The sequence below is a fragment of the Herpailurus yagouaroundi genome, unplaced genomic scaffold, assembly GCF_014898765.1.
Source record: "Herpailurus yagouaroundi ecotype Mexico unplaced genomic scaffold, PumYag 181, whole genome shotgun sequence".
In the NCBI taxonomy this organism is placed as follows: Eukaryota; Metazoa; Chordata; class Mammalia; order Carnivora; family Felidae; genus Herpailurus; species Herpailurus yagouaroundi.
This window is the reverse complement of record NW_024412412.1, coordinates 1,019,055-1,033,863: the sequence shown is the minus strand read 5'-3', so window position 1 is coordinate 1,033,863 and position 14,809 is coordinate 1,019,055. Positions and strand designations below refer to the sequence as shown.

The following is a 14,809-nucleotide window of genomic DNA, read 5'->3' as shown; positions in this document are numbered from 1 at the left end:
TGGGTCTCTGGACAGCAAGACTTTGTGCTATTAAACAAATCAACAATTTGGGGGCAAAATGAGTTACATTTCAATTAGATTTGAGTATTGTGGTTCAGTTTCAGAAGTTTAAAAAGTAACATTTGCTATTTAATTAGCAATATTGCTCAGTCAGCTCATGTGACACGTACTCATGCATTAATCCTGAAGGGTCTAAAGCCACGTCCTTGCGGCTCAGGGGGAGAAGAGGTGGCTTTCTCGAGGCCATCTGTCTGTGTCAAAGCAGGACTAACACAGGATGTCCTAACTTTCATTTCAGATACTTGCCTTTCCACTGTAAGATTCTACCCAGGACAGAAAAACATGGTTTGCTTACGTGAGATGCAATATTGTGCACAGATAAGTCCTAAGGAGTCGTCCCTCAGAGGGGGCTGGCTTTGTTTTCAGGCAGGTGGCTACGTGCTGTGGACACGAGTCCGGGCACTGAACCGTTCAGGCTGCCGTGTCACGACGCTCGACCCCGGGGTGGCCGGGCGCCTTCTGCTGGCTGTCCCGGAAAGGCTGTCAGGGGCCGGGAAGCCCCGGAGGCAGACCTGCTGGCTCTCTCCCGGCCGTGCCCTCCAGGGCTGGCACTTGCTCCCACCTCCTCCCTGCCCTGGCTCAGACCCTGAGTGCCCGTCGCCAGCCAGGGCCACAGCAGCGGCCTCCTGCCTGCCTCCCCTCCCCTTGTCCTCATTCCCTCCCTCGCTTGCCCGTGCACATGCCAGCCTGCTCCTCCCTGCTCAGCGGCTCCCGGCTTACTGCTGAGTCCTCACTCGTCAGCCTGTATCCAAGCGGCCCCCCGGGACGGCCTGCTCGGGGGATGGCCGTGTGCCAGTCCGGAGCGCGTGCCGGAGGCCAATGCTGACCTGGTGGGCTGGCCAGGCCCTCCCTCCCGCCCCTCGTTGTCGGTGAGGCATGCTGCTTTAGCCAAATGCAACACCCCCTATTTCTGGCCATCGTTCTGTGGGCTCCTTCCCAGGCAGCATGCACTCTGCAAGAGCCCCGCAGTCCAGGCAACCCCGGGGGAGGCGGTCCCGCTGTGTGTCGTCCTGGAGGCAGGACAAGACTCGGGCTTCCGCGAGGCACCTGTGCCCCGCTTCCTCAGGGAGGAAGCTGTCTGCTGTCCCCTTGCTCCCGCGCTGGCCCGGCCCCCTCCCCGGGCTGCTCAGCAGCCTCAGGCCAGACCAGCCAGCCCGCCCCGCCCACCCGTCCCGTCCCGTCCCTGTCTTTGTCCTGGCAGCTCCTGACCTGGGAGGTGCCACCTGCAGCCTGGGGTCAGGGACACCCGACAGCAGACGCCAAACAGACATTCGGGGCAATTGTGGGAAATAGGAAAGAAACCTAAGAGATGCCAGTCGTCTCCTACATCATTTCTGACCAACTCTTCTGGTGACTGACGTAAGGAAGCATCATCCCCTGCGAACGTCTGCCAAGTGCCTGGTCCCAGACATGGATTCAAAATGTCCCCTCTGCAGGCTCTGGACCGCCACCTGTCCAGGCCAGCTAGACGCGGACATATCCTACAAGGCAGAGAGGCACAATCTCGCAGATCCTGAAGGAGTCGGGGCACGACTTACCCTACTTGGGAGCGACGGACAGCGGCCGGGACCGGACGCTGAGCAGGGGAGGGGCTGTCTCCTAGGAAGGGCAGCACAGGGGCCTCTCCTGCACGTCCTCCCGAGCAGGGACCCCTTGTCTCCAAAGAGAGCCCGACCTCACTGGTGTGAGGGGCGCCACTGCCTCATGGGAGTGTCTGCCCTGGAAGAGCTCCTGGGCGCCTGCCTTTCTCAACAGCCAAATTATAACCAGAGCACTTTAATATATTAGGAGAGGATAGTGTAGATTATATTATGTTTTAATATAATTAAAAGCAAGTTTTCAAAGGAAATTCAATATCCAGCTGATAAATAGCAAAACTATGTGCTGTAATCTAGACTTTACAGCAGCATAAAGTTGTCATCCTATTATCTTTTGCTTTATTTTTCCATTAACATGTAATTTAATACAATTCTAATCCTCCTCTATATTAAAAAGCACAGCCATTATGGCTCCACTCACGTATCCTATTTCTGCCTCACGTTCGGCCCAGAAGCTACATTATGAATGCGGCCACATGAAAGAACAATACAAAAGATAAAAGTTTAGCCGTAATGAATTGAATTTGATTATGTAACACATCGGAACACATTCTCATCTCTGCTCTCCGGGACTCAGTGCCTTGACGTAGGCATGGAAACTGACGCACTGCCTGGTAAAAATAATATCACTCCCAAAGACAAACAACAAAACAATGTTCTGTAAACAATGGTGATTCTAAAACGTGCATTAGAGACCTATATTACAGGTTGTTGTTGTCTTAAGTCTCTGGAACACGGAATAGACACTCGAGGGCTGGCAGTCTCTCTGTGTTAAGTGAGGTAACAGACACGGAATGTGGGGGCACCTTAGCTCCGTCATTGCCTGCTGCTCACCGCACCGTATTTCGTTCTGAGGCAAGAGAAAACGGTGGTCTAATCCTCCTTATCCATTAGCTGTCTCCCCAAATTCAAACTACGGGGTAAAGGCACATTTTACTGTGGGATTTCACAAGACTGTTGGTGTTCTAATCTGAAAAAGTATGTTTTGAGTGTAGGGATAAAAACTTTAAAAAATACGCACGCTATCTCTGGGTGCGGGCACCATGTGCAGGGAGCCAGCGCTTTTCACACGCCGCTGATGAAGCCCAGGCTGGAAGGACAGGTGGGGAAGGTCATTGAGGTCGTACAGGCACACAGACCTGCACGTACACGCAGCGTGTGCACAGCTCCAGGTGGCCTGCTGCCAGCACCAGCTGCCACCAGGTGGGAGAAGGCACTGGGTGAGGGCCCCATGGGCCCTTTCTCATTAAAGCGGCTGCTGGTTGCACGCCAAGCCCAGGAGTGAGCCAGCCAGGCTGGGCACACATGGCGGTGACGGGCTCAGGCCCGAGTCTTGGAGAACGCATGGAACCGCCCCTGCACCCCAGCCCTAGAGGCAGGCACCCCTCCCCGAGGTCCCACCACACTGAGACACCAGCTGTGTCTCCCGGGGGCCTGAAGCTCACCAAGTCAGGTGAGGTGCCTGCCTGCCTTTCGTCTAATTTTATTCTATGTGCCCATCGGGCAGACGTGTTTCCCCGTCATCGTCACTGCACTTGCCGTGCACCCTAAAAGGAACATCCTCACTAAAGGTAGAAGCTAAGAGTAAAGAGCAGCCCGCACAAGATGACACCAAACAATACGCACTTGGTGAGCAGGCTGTGGAGCCGCTTGCCGAAAAGCGAAACATTCTGCTATCGTGTATTTTTCCCACACCAGTTCCACTTACCATCATGTCTTCTGCCCCCGTGCAGAGCTGTGAGGTGCCCCCACTCCATCCCTGGGGTTGCCCTGGCTCCCTTTTCTTCTCTGCTGCCTTCACCCTTTACACACCCACCCATCCTTCCTGCTGAGGCACCTGCCTCAGCCTCCTTCTCTCGTAAGTCTTCAGGCCCATGGTCCCATCTGCGTCCGTCGGGACCTCACAACATACGCATGAGCTGGGGGGTGTGATAAGAAACAGCCATGTGAACCTACTCCTGTATCTACCACGTGAAGGTAGGAAAGATGTCTCCCGCCATATGTTAAGAGGACCCTACGTGAACCCCCATCAACAAAGAGTTTCCTCAAAAATTTAACAAGTACAAGGTGAGTATGTGGACCACCACAAAACACGGCGGGAGGAGTCCGTGATGCTCTGGACTAATGGACAAGTGTCCCTTATTCGTGGACTGACTTAGTATGGTGAAGGTGGAGACACTTCCCGAACTGATGTGCAGACTCCACACAACCCCTATCAAAATCACAGTTGGCTTCTTTGTAGAAATTCAAAAGCCGACCCTAAAATTCATACAGACGGAAAAAGAAAACTAAGTGTGAAGCTAGAGGTAGGAAGGAGATAATAAAGCTTAGAGCAGAGATAAATGAAATGATGGAGGGAATCAACGAAACCAGAAGTTGGTTCTTTGAAGAGACCGATAAATTGACAAGCCTTTGGCTGGAATGGAAGAGAGACCGCTCGAATGACTAAAATCAGAAATGAAACTGGGGAGTTACCTCTGATGACATAAATAAAAAGGATTATGATACTATGACAACTTACACTAAAAAATAGACAACCTAGATGAAATGGGTGAATTCATGGAAATACACAAATTATTTCCAGAAGAAACAGAAAATCCGATCAGACCAATAACAATAAGGAGACTCAATCAGGAATCAAAACCTCCCAACAAAGAAAAAGCCCAGGACCCAATGGCTTCACTGGTGAATTCTGCCAAACATTTAAAGAAAAATTAATGCCAATTCTTCCCAATCTCGTCCAAAAAGTTGAAGAGGTGGGAACACTTTCTAGCTCGTTCTATGAGGCCAGCATAACCTGATATGGAAGCCAGATGAACGCATCATGAGGACAGAAAATTACAGACCAATATCTTTTATAAACACAGATGCAAGCATCCTCAACAAAATACTAGCAAACCTACCCAGCAGTGTATTCCAAGTATCATACACCATGACCAAGTGGGATTTATCCCGGGAATGCAAAAGAGGTTCAACATAGAAAAATCAATATATTGGGGCGCCTGGGTGGCTCAGTCGGTTAAGTGGCCGACTTCGGCTCAGGTCATGATCTCACAGTCCGTGAGTTCGAGCCCTGCCCCGGGCTCTGTGCTGACCGCTCAGAGCCTGGAGCCTGTTTCAGATTCTGTGTCTCCCTCTCTCTGACCCTCCCCCGTTCATGCTCTGTCTCTCTCTGTCTCAAAAATAAATAAATGTTAAAAAAAAAAAAAAATAAAAGAAAAATCAACATATTACAAGAGAGTAATAGGACCAAAGCAAAAACACGTGACCAACTCAACTCAAATGCAGAAAAGGCATTTGGGAAAATCAAACAACCTCTCATGGTAAGAACACTCAGAAAACTAGGAACATAAGGGAATTTATTCAACGTGATAAAAGCATTTATGAAAAACTCACAGTTAACATACTCAGTAGTGTAAGACTGAAAGCTTTTGCTCTAAGATCAGCACAAGACAAGGGCTTCTGCTCTTGGTGTTGCTATTCAACCCTGAACAGGAAGTTCTAACCAGGGCAATTAGATAGGAAAAAGAAATAAGAGACATCCTAATAAGAAAAGGAGATGTATCTATCTCTATTTGCAGATGACATATTCCTAGAGAGAGAAAATCCCAGAGAATCTGTAAGAAAGCTATTTGAGCTAATAAACAAATTCACCAAAGTTGCAGGTTACATGATCAAAACGTGCAAGTCAGTTATGTGTCTACATCTCAGCCACGAACAAACCAACAATGAAATTAGTTGAGCAATTCCATTGACAGTAATGTCTTCGAGAATCAAATGGTCAGGACTACATTTAACCGAGGAGGTGAGACATTTGTATCTCGAAAACTAGAAAACATCTCTGAAAGAAATTAAAGATTTAGATAAATGGTGGGGCACCCGGGTGGCTCAGTCGGTTGAGCGTCTGACTTCGGCTCAGGTCATGATCTCGCGGTCTGTGAGTTCGAGCCCTGCGCCGGGCTCTGTGCTGACAGCTCAGAACCTGGAGCCTGCTTCCGATTCTGTGTCTCCCTCTCTCCCTGCCCCTCCCCCACTCATGCTCTGTCTCTCTCTCTCTCTCTCACAAATAAACATTAAAAAAAAAAGACTTAGATAAATGGAAAGACATCCTGTGTTCATGGATTAGATGACTTTCAATAATACCCAAAGTCACCTACAGACTCAACATGATGCCTATCAAAATTCCTGCTGGCTTTTTTGCAGAAGTGGAAAAAAAACAGTCCTCAAATTCACGTGGAGACACAGTGGGTCCCAAACATCCAAAACAATTTGCAAAGCAAGAAGGAAGTCGGAGGGCTCAAAGGTCCTGTTCCAAAACTTACTACAAAGCTATGGTAACAAAAACAGTGTGGCACTGTCCCAGGGATATACATATAGGCCCATGGAATAGTGTTGAGCATCCAGACATGAAACCACACATCTGTGGCCAGTTCAGTTCTGATAAGAGCGCTAACACTGTTAAAAGAATAGCCTCTTTCATAAATGGTTCTGGGATAACCCAGTGGCCACGTGCAAAAGAACAAAGCTGCACCCCTTATACTATATGCAAAAATGAACTCAGAATGGATCAGAGAACTAAAAGTAAGGAATAAAAGCATACAACTCTTTAAAGAGAAAATGCACATCTCTCCTTGGTCATGTGAATTAGAAGAGGTTTCCAGACATGCCATCCAAAGTCCAGGAAACAAAGAAAAAGACAAAATGGATTTCCTAAAATTAAAAACTTCTTGCTTTGAAGCAAACTACCAGGAGAGTGAAGAAACAACCCACAGAATGGGGAAGATTCTTGCAAATATGCATCTGATAAGGAAATTATATGTAGAGTATATAGAGAACACTTACATCTCAGTTATAAAAAAGGCAAATAATATCCAAATAAAAATGGGCAAAGTTGCTGAACAGATATTTCCCTGAAGAAGATACATAAATGGGGGGCTCATTTGGTTAAGCAACCAACTTTGGCTCAGGTCATGATTTCATGATTCGTGGGGTTGAACCCCGCACTGGGCTCTGTGCTGATAGCTCAGGGTCTGGAGCTGCTTCAGATCCTGTGTCTCCTTCCCTCTCAGTTCATCCCCCTGCTTGTGCTTTGTCTCTCTCTCAAAAATAAAGAAGATACCTAAGTGGCCAATAAGTATGTGAAAAGATGCTCAACGTCATTAACCATCAGGGAAACGGAGCTGAAACCACAGTGAGATACATCTTCACACACACCAGGATGTCTGTAACAGATGGACGGGAACAAGGGTTTCAAAGCACACAGGGAGGTAAAACCTGACACACCGCTGGAGAGGGGAGAACGTGAAATGGTGCAGCTGCTGTGGAAAAGTCTGGCAGTTCCTTACATGACCCAGGGATCCAACTTGCAGGCACATGCCCAACAGAGATGTAAGCCTGTGTCCCCAAAGCTTGTGGACGTCTGTTCTCAGCAGCACCGTCCACAACACAGCCCCAAAGTGGAAACAACCCCACTGTCTATCACCTGATGAACACACAAAGGGCCGTATCCATACAGTGGAATGTTAGGAGGCAACAGAAACCAAGGACTGAAACATGATCCCCACTTCTGTGCAGTGTCCAGGACAGGCAGGTCCTCAGGGACAGACAGCAGCTTGTTGCTGGTCAGGGGCTGGGGCAGGGAGGATGGGGAGTCACTGCTGAGGGTATGGGCACTAAAAATGCTCTCAGTGGATGGCACTGCTGGTTGCGTCCGTCTGTAAGTACACCGAAAACCACACGTGGATGGGCAAAGTGTACAATGTGTGTACGTCCCCACAAAGCACGTCATGAATAAACACCATAATGGGAGGAGACATAAACAAAAACATGAAGTTGAACACATTCAAACTTTAATTTACAAAATTCTCCCATGTGTGTTAGAACCCAGCAAAAAAAAACCTGCTTAGTAAAATTTAGGGAAGCGGTAAGCTTGTTGGTTTGCTCCTTAATGGCTTCTGTCTAGGGCACAACACGTGTGGTCGAAGCCATCAGGCTCAGAGGCAAACTTGGGGCTCAGTGCAAAGGTCCTGAGCATGTTCACACGCATCCTCCTTTGTCCCCCGTCTTTGCCTTCCTGGATCACGTGTCATGATCAGATTTCTGTTGCGTCAGGATATTTTACGTAGTTTGGATATTCACTGTTCTGCCTTCTTACAAAATCAGACAAATCTGATGACAATGGTTCAAGTTGTGCAGTGAATGGTAGCTTTTTGGGGACCTGTCTGGGGACCGTGGGGGTCACATTGGGGCAGCCTGTCTGGGGACCGTGGGGGGCGCATGGGGGCCCCCTGCCTGGGGACCGTGGGGGGAGGTGCATCGGGGCAGCCTGGCCGGGACTCCGTAGGCTTCACTGAGTCTCCTGCGGGGACAGCAGCCAGCACCTGTCCTGGGACACTCACATTCCTCACATAGCGAGGCTCTGCCTTTATCCACCCAAGATTCAAAGGTCTGGAGACCAAGGCTTCACACCAGAGTCACTTGGGAAGCATTTCGAGGGCAAATTCCCAGGCGCGGTCCCAGGCGTGGTGAGACTTCATCTCAGGATGTGGGTCATCAACCTGCAAATACCTCCGTGGCCCTCGGGTCCGTGCCCCTCACTGCTGATTTGTCACGTGCAGCATCATGTTGCCCAGCTGGCCTCCCGTCTCTCCAAGTCGCTCCCCGTAGTTAGTAGCGTCCCTTTGGCCACCGTGGTGCATCCTCCTTGGTGTCTGGCCAGCCGGTGACTGTAGAAGTGAGCGACACTTGACCACACGCTGTGAGCACTCGTGTCCTCCCAGGGGTGGGGGCCGCTTGCGCATCTCTCCGGATGCCAGGCACACTCGTGTCCTCCCGCACGTTCCCAGCCTGCCGTCCCTCAGGAGAACTCCTCATCTTCAAGCGCTCTGAGCCCCTTTGAAGGAAAGGTTCTGCAGGAAAGACCTTGCTGCGTCCTGACTGTGAGGCCCCGGGCTGAGTTCAGTGGAAAGCATCCGGCTGAAGCACTTCTCTTCACTTCCTGTGCTTTCCTTCTTTAGATGTCCTTTTAAAAAGATCCTAGTGTTGTAACATCAGGGCTCCCGGTGGAAGAAAGCCTCCACGTTTGTGCGGTTTCACACCATTTTCAAAAGCATGAGTGTGTTACCCACAAACGGTTCCAGCGTGGCGGTATCTCTCAGTTCCACAAGCGAGCACAGAGGGAGGCTTTGGGAGGAGGCGCGTGGCCGTAGCGTGTGGCCGCCGCCTGACCGGGCTCTGCAGCTTCTGACACGAGGCCGCCCAAGCGCGTAGAGTCAGTCAGAGGCTGTTCTTGCCACCGCACGGCGTGGCCTGCCGGATCGCCACGGGGTCCCCACCGCCCCCTCTGCAGATGAGAGGCTCGGGGACAGCACCCAGCCAGTGTGTGCAGAGGCCGCTGAAGGGTTTGCACACCCCACCTCGTTCTCGCACTGCTGGTGAGGTTCTGCCCGTCGGCACATGGCGCGAAGCACCTGCTGGGAAGCACGTGCTATGGTGTGGTGGACAAGGCCGTGGGGACAAGGGAACAGGCCCCATGCGCCTCGGTGGTGACAGGTCCTGGGAAAGTCAGGTGGGCTTGCTGGGAGGCCCCGTGGGGCAGAGCCTGGGTGAGGCGTGTGCAGGCCGGCCAGCGTGGGGTTCCCCGGGGACTTGCTCCACTTCCGATAGCTCGGGAGGTCTCGGGGGCAGGAAGTGGCAGGAGAGCCATAGGTTGAAGGGATCTCTGTACTGCGAGCGTGGACAGGGCGTCTGGGGCCAAGGCGGGGAATCAGGAGGGGACTTCGCGGGGATTCCGGCGGTGGTGCCAGTGGCCTCCACCACGTCTCCCCGACGGGATGGTGACAAGCAGTGCTGTGCACTGAGTGTCCCCCAGACTCACAGGGCAGGGCCCCAGCCCCCGTGGGACCGTGTGGACACAGGGCCTGGAGGAGGAGACGGAGGCTGAGTGCGGTCCCGGGCGGGCGCGCTCACAGGAAGGGACCCAGCGCGGGCTCTCCGCCCGTGAGGACACAGCCCGACGAGGATGCGAGTCTGCCGGCACCTGGACCGTGGATGTCCAGCCTCCAGCGTGTGAGGGATGAGCCTGTGGTTTGAGCCGGTGTGTGTGGTGTTCCGTCTCAACAGTCCGAGGGACAGAGACGAGCAGTAAGTATGGACATGAGTGCAGCGCGTCCTGTGTGGACAATGCTTCCTCCACGACGCGGTCTGACCCGCAGAGCAGCCTTCGTGTGGTAGCCGTCAGCACCAGCTCTTCCAAACAAGGAAAATGGGGTCAGGGGGCAAATGGCTTGCCCAAGGTCAAACAGCCCCAAAGCAGGACCCCAGCAGGACTCAAAAGACTGCCATGTCCCCTCTGAGGTTTGCTTGGGTTCTAGGTACAACCACCTTATGACCCCTGGGGCTCTAGGTATAACTATGTTATGATCACTGTGATTCTAGGTACTACTACATTGTGGCCCCTGGGGTTCTAGGTATGACTGCATTGTGGCCCCTGTCGATGGGATGGTTCTCAGTCCACAAGCTGTGCATGCAGTCTGCGATCCGAGGAACGCCCCCTGTTTCAAGTGTGCGGTCCCTCCAGTCACCACATGGTCGGGTCTCCTTCTCTCACCAGCCCCTCCCTAGACAGCTTGAACGATCGTCTGCAGGGCTGTGACAGGCTCAGAGGCCCACTCCCACCCCCTTTACATGGAGTTCACCAAGGGCCCTGGAGAAGGTCACTGTTTTTAGTTCCGGAGGGTCTCTTTGGACACATGCTGCTTGTCGCTAAACAAACACACAGTGAGGGTCAGCTCCTATCCTGGGGCTAAAAGATGAGCGACCCCTTCCACAACAGGGGCTGCACAGTGGGGAGGCTGTCGTGCTGCACACCGAAGCGGCCACCGGAGCCTGAAGCTTCATCCCTCTGACAGCTGTAGGTGACTGTCATCCTCATTCCCTGGGGGGCACATCCAGGGCCTTCCTCTCACCGGGAAGTAGGCTGAGTTATGACGGCAAACCCCATTCCTAGAAAAGCAGGTCACAGAGCTCAGAAAGATAAGCCGTGGGGCCCCCTGGCCCCCAAGGAGGAAGAAGGGCGACCACACCACCTCCCCAGCTCAGGACACGCACCTGCACAGCACGAGTGTGTCAGCCTTCGGCTCCTCTCGGATGTTTTATCTTATCATACAGCCACCCGGCCGAGGGGCCGAGTCTCACAGAAACCAGCCCAGGGACCTAAAAGGAATTTAACCTGCTTTTCTTTCCCCTGCATTCAACTCTGGTCGGGTTTCAGGGACTTCCGTGTTTGTGAGATGTGTTTGGAGGTTAGATCGGGCCGAGTGTTGCTGAGGCGTGACGGGGAGATACACCGATCGCAGCAAGGAGTTTGGGGTGCATCGCAGAGATGTGAGTTGGTTAGGGTGCGTATTGGGGTGGATCTTGAAGGAGGTAAAAGCAAGAGAGACTTGAGGGTGAACAGCAGGCAGACGGGCAGGAAAGGAAGAAGGGACGAGAGAGGGGAGCGGCCACTGGAGGCGGCCAAGTGCGTTGCTGGCAATAGCAATGCTCCTGGCTCCCCGGGAGCGGCTGCAGGCCTGGGGTCCCACCACCCAACCTCCACCCCTCTGAGCTGCAGCTGTTGAGGCCACGGTGCCTGAGTCCCAGCCGCAGCGAACCCCTCTCTTTCCTCCACTGCCCCTGTGCCCACTGCGCGGTTTCTCAGAGCTTAGCCGCCTGGCCTGCCAAGACCCTACCCTCTACAAGGTCCTCTGCTCCCCCAACCCCCGGGTGCCCTGAACTCCCCCACAAAAACTCGGTCTGTGCCTTCTCCACACAGGAAAGAATGCTCTAGCTGTGCCTTTCTACCCATTCACTCGTGCCCCACCCACCGGTCCTCACACGCACACGCCGTGCATTCAGTGTCTGCAGTGCACCATGCTGGCGTCAGGGGTCAGGTGTCGGGAAGGAAGCAGATGAGACGGTCCCTGTTCTGAAGAGGCAAGGTCTGAGACTCATGGTCTAGTGGGAGAAACAAGCATGGGGACCAATCACTGGGGCAGAGCGCGTTCTGTGCACAGAGAGGCATGTGTGGTACAGGCAAGCGTCAGGGGCAAGAGGGCCAGGGGGCGGGCCGGGAGGTGATGCTGGGGTGAGGGAGACAGGGGCGGGCCGGGAGGTGATGCTGGGGCGAGGGAGACGGGGGCGGGCCGGGAGGTGATGCTGGGGCGGGGGGGCTGGGGGCCGGGCCGGGAGGTGATGCTGGGGTGAACGAGACGGGGGCGGGCCGGGAGGTGATGTTGGGGTGAGCGAGACGGGGACAGGCCGGGAGGTGATGCTGGGGTGAGGGGGATGGGGGCAGGACAGGAGGGAGGTGATGCTGGGCAGGAGGGATAGGGGCAGCTGGGAGGTGATGCTGGGGCGGGAGGGACAGGATCCTCGCCTGTAGCCCTTGCAGTCCTGTCCTGCCTGCCCACCTCCTGGGTGAATCTGTCATTTCCCAGTCAAGTGCCAACAGTGGTCTGACTTGGAACCCCATGGGAACACGGACAGGCTCAGCCACCTGCCACCTCGGTGTGTGGAGTGGAGGTGATGAGCATTTTCAGGACTCAGCTCCTCTCCAACACTGTGACTGTCTTGTTCAGGTGATAAAACAACGGTTTTGTACAGTCGCATCAAGGAATAGCGTCGGAAGCATACCTTAAAAATAACCCCAAATTTGCTAAAGTAAAACCGAATCTCTGGCGTATTCTCCGAATCACACATATTTGGACGAGAGCTTGAGACAACGTGTGTGTCCAGCAGGCACGCCTACCTGACCGTGGTGACCTATGCACATGCCGTTATCCTGCACCACAAACCCTGTATCCCGGTGGTCCTTCAGAGGAGGGGGGTTAAGGGTGGCTCCTGGTCCATCACGGGACCATGGGCATTGGCGACGGAGGGAGAAAGTGCATCCTCTTCCTTGGGGAATTTGAAATCCAGACACTCAGGGACAGTGGTGCAGGAACAGCAGAGAGGGAACGCCTCAGCTGTCACACGGGATGACCAGGGCCCAGGGCACGATGACCAGAGTCACAGGGGCCCCACCTGCAGCTGGTTGTGGAGGCTCCCACTCTGCCTGAATGTTCTGGTCACAAGCAGCAGTCAGGCTGACGCTGGCAGGTCGCCATGCACCTGTCCACCAAACCGCCCCTGCAGGCGGCCCACGGCACCTGTCCCCTGCGACCAGAGAGGGCTGAGAGCGGGACCACGTGGGGACAGAAGCGCACACTTCACCGGATGGAGCCACGTGGCCAATTTAGAAATGGAATTGATGGAAGGAGGACTGAATCCACTCAAACCACAGTCTCACTGTTGACTCTTGTCACTGGTTCCACAGCATAGTACGCACACTGTTGAGTACACACAAAAACAAACCAGACGCTAGGGATTTAACTTGGCTCCTTGACCAGCAGTAACAGTAGCATGATCACTACTCCGTAAGACGCACAAGTAGCTTTTTCGTTGTTGTTCTCACTCCCACTGATTCCACGCGGCGTATGTAGGTTCTAGTTTAAAAGGAAGGCTGCACACAGACGCCTCCGATGTGTCACGTGGGATGTGAGCTCTGGGATCCAGGCTCAGTGCTCCCGTCTTTAGCTCTTTCACAGACTTTCATCATATTTTCGATGAAGCATTTATGGTGAAGACATTTGCAGCTTGATTGCACTTAATTACCAAGTGACTTCTCACTTATGGGCCAAATAAATAGCTTTTAAACCCATCTTGAGTCTATCATTCACAAACAACGGCTTCAAAAGCACCGAAGAAGATCTCTATTAGTTGTAAACCTAATCCCGTTATTCAAGGAGCCAAGTCATTTCTGGCACTTTCTGTCCTACAACATCTGCCTTGTGAAATACATGGTTAGCCTCACAAAGCAGTTATAATTTTTTCCCAAATCTCTTTCTTCTAAATTTCCTTTGGTACAAATCAGAGAGACTCCTTGATAAATAAATCTTTCTTACCTTCTCTATAGGTGATTATCTCATAGGTTTGCTTTGACAGAAATTTATAACCTGTCACAAGCGTCTGTTGCCAATTCCCAAATGCAAACCTCAGAGTCTTTAGAAGAATGATTGTTCTATGATTTTTGACAATCGTTTCATGAGCAAACATAATTTTCAAATAGGAACTCACAGTAATTTTTAAAATAGTATCAATGATGACTTTCTCATTTTATAAACTTGAAGTTTAATGAAAGTTAATTTTAATATTTTAGGTGATGGAAACTCATATTTCATCATTTTATAAACATTTTAATCTATATATTTTTTATATATTTATTTTTTATTTATATATACATTTATATATTTATTTAAGGGGGAGAGAGAGAGAGAGAGAGAGAGAGAGCAAGCAGGGGAGAGAGACAGAGAACAAGTAGGCGAGAGAGACAGAGAGAGAACAAGTAGGGGACAGAGACAAAGAGAGAGAATCCCAAGCAGGCCCCATGCTCCGCGTGGAGCCTGACGTGGGGCTCGATCCCATGAACCATGAGATCATGACCTGAGCCAGAGTTGGATGCTCAACTAACTGAGCCACCCAGACGCCCCAACATTTTAATTTAAAATCCATGCTACCTGGGCACTTGGGTGGCTCAGTCGGTTGAGCATCCGACTTCGGCTCAGATCATGATCTCACGGTTCGTGAGTTTGACCTCCGTGTCGGGCACTGTGCTGACACTTAGAGCCTGGAGCCTGCTTCGGATTCTGTGTCGCCCTCTCTCTCTGCCCCTCCCCTGCTTGCTCTCTGTCTCTCTGTCTCAAAAATAAATTAAAAAAAAGCAAACTTAAAGTCAACATATTTCTGCGCATTTCTTTGAATCAAACAGGTCTGTCAAGAATCAACATAAGCTGTTATAGTTAAGACGTGGTAACACGTGAGTCCCTTACTACTTGAGGGCACTTATAAATGAGCATGACCTCCTGAGAAATAAGTGAGCCAAGTCTCAGAAGGCACAGAAGTCTTCATCCCTGTAGCCAGGTACTTAGAGTTTCGGTGTTCAATGTACAGAACAGTCTGGAATGCAGAAGCCACTTTTGCGTGAGGATGTCTCTGGTAGTATTAGAAAACCAATCTCTTCTTTGTTTATTTATATGCTGACATGTTCCAATAAGGACTTGGCTTGATTTATA

At 51.8% G+C, this 14,809-nt stretch overlaps 1 protein-coding gene across 8 annotated transcripts in view; it reads right to left on the bottom strand.

Moving 5' to 3' along the window:
• DLGAP2 (DLG associated protein 2) overlaps window positions 1–14,809 on the bottom strand; it is a 788,462-nt gene that overhangs the window by 122,669 nt on the left and 650,984 nt on the right. The window lies entirely within an intron of this gene.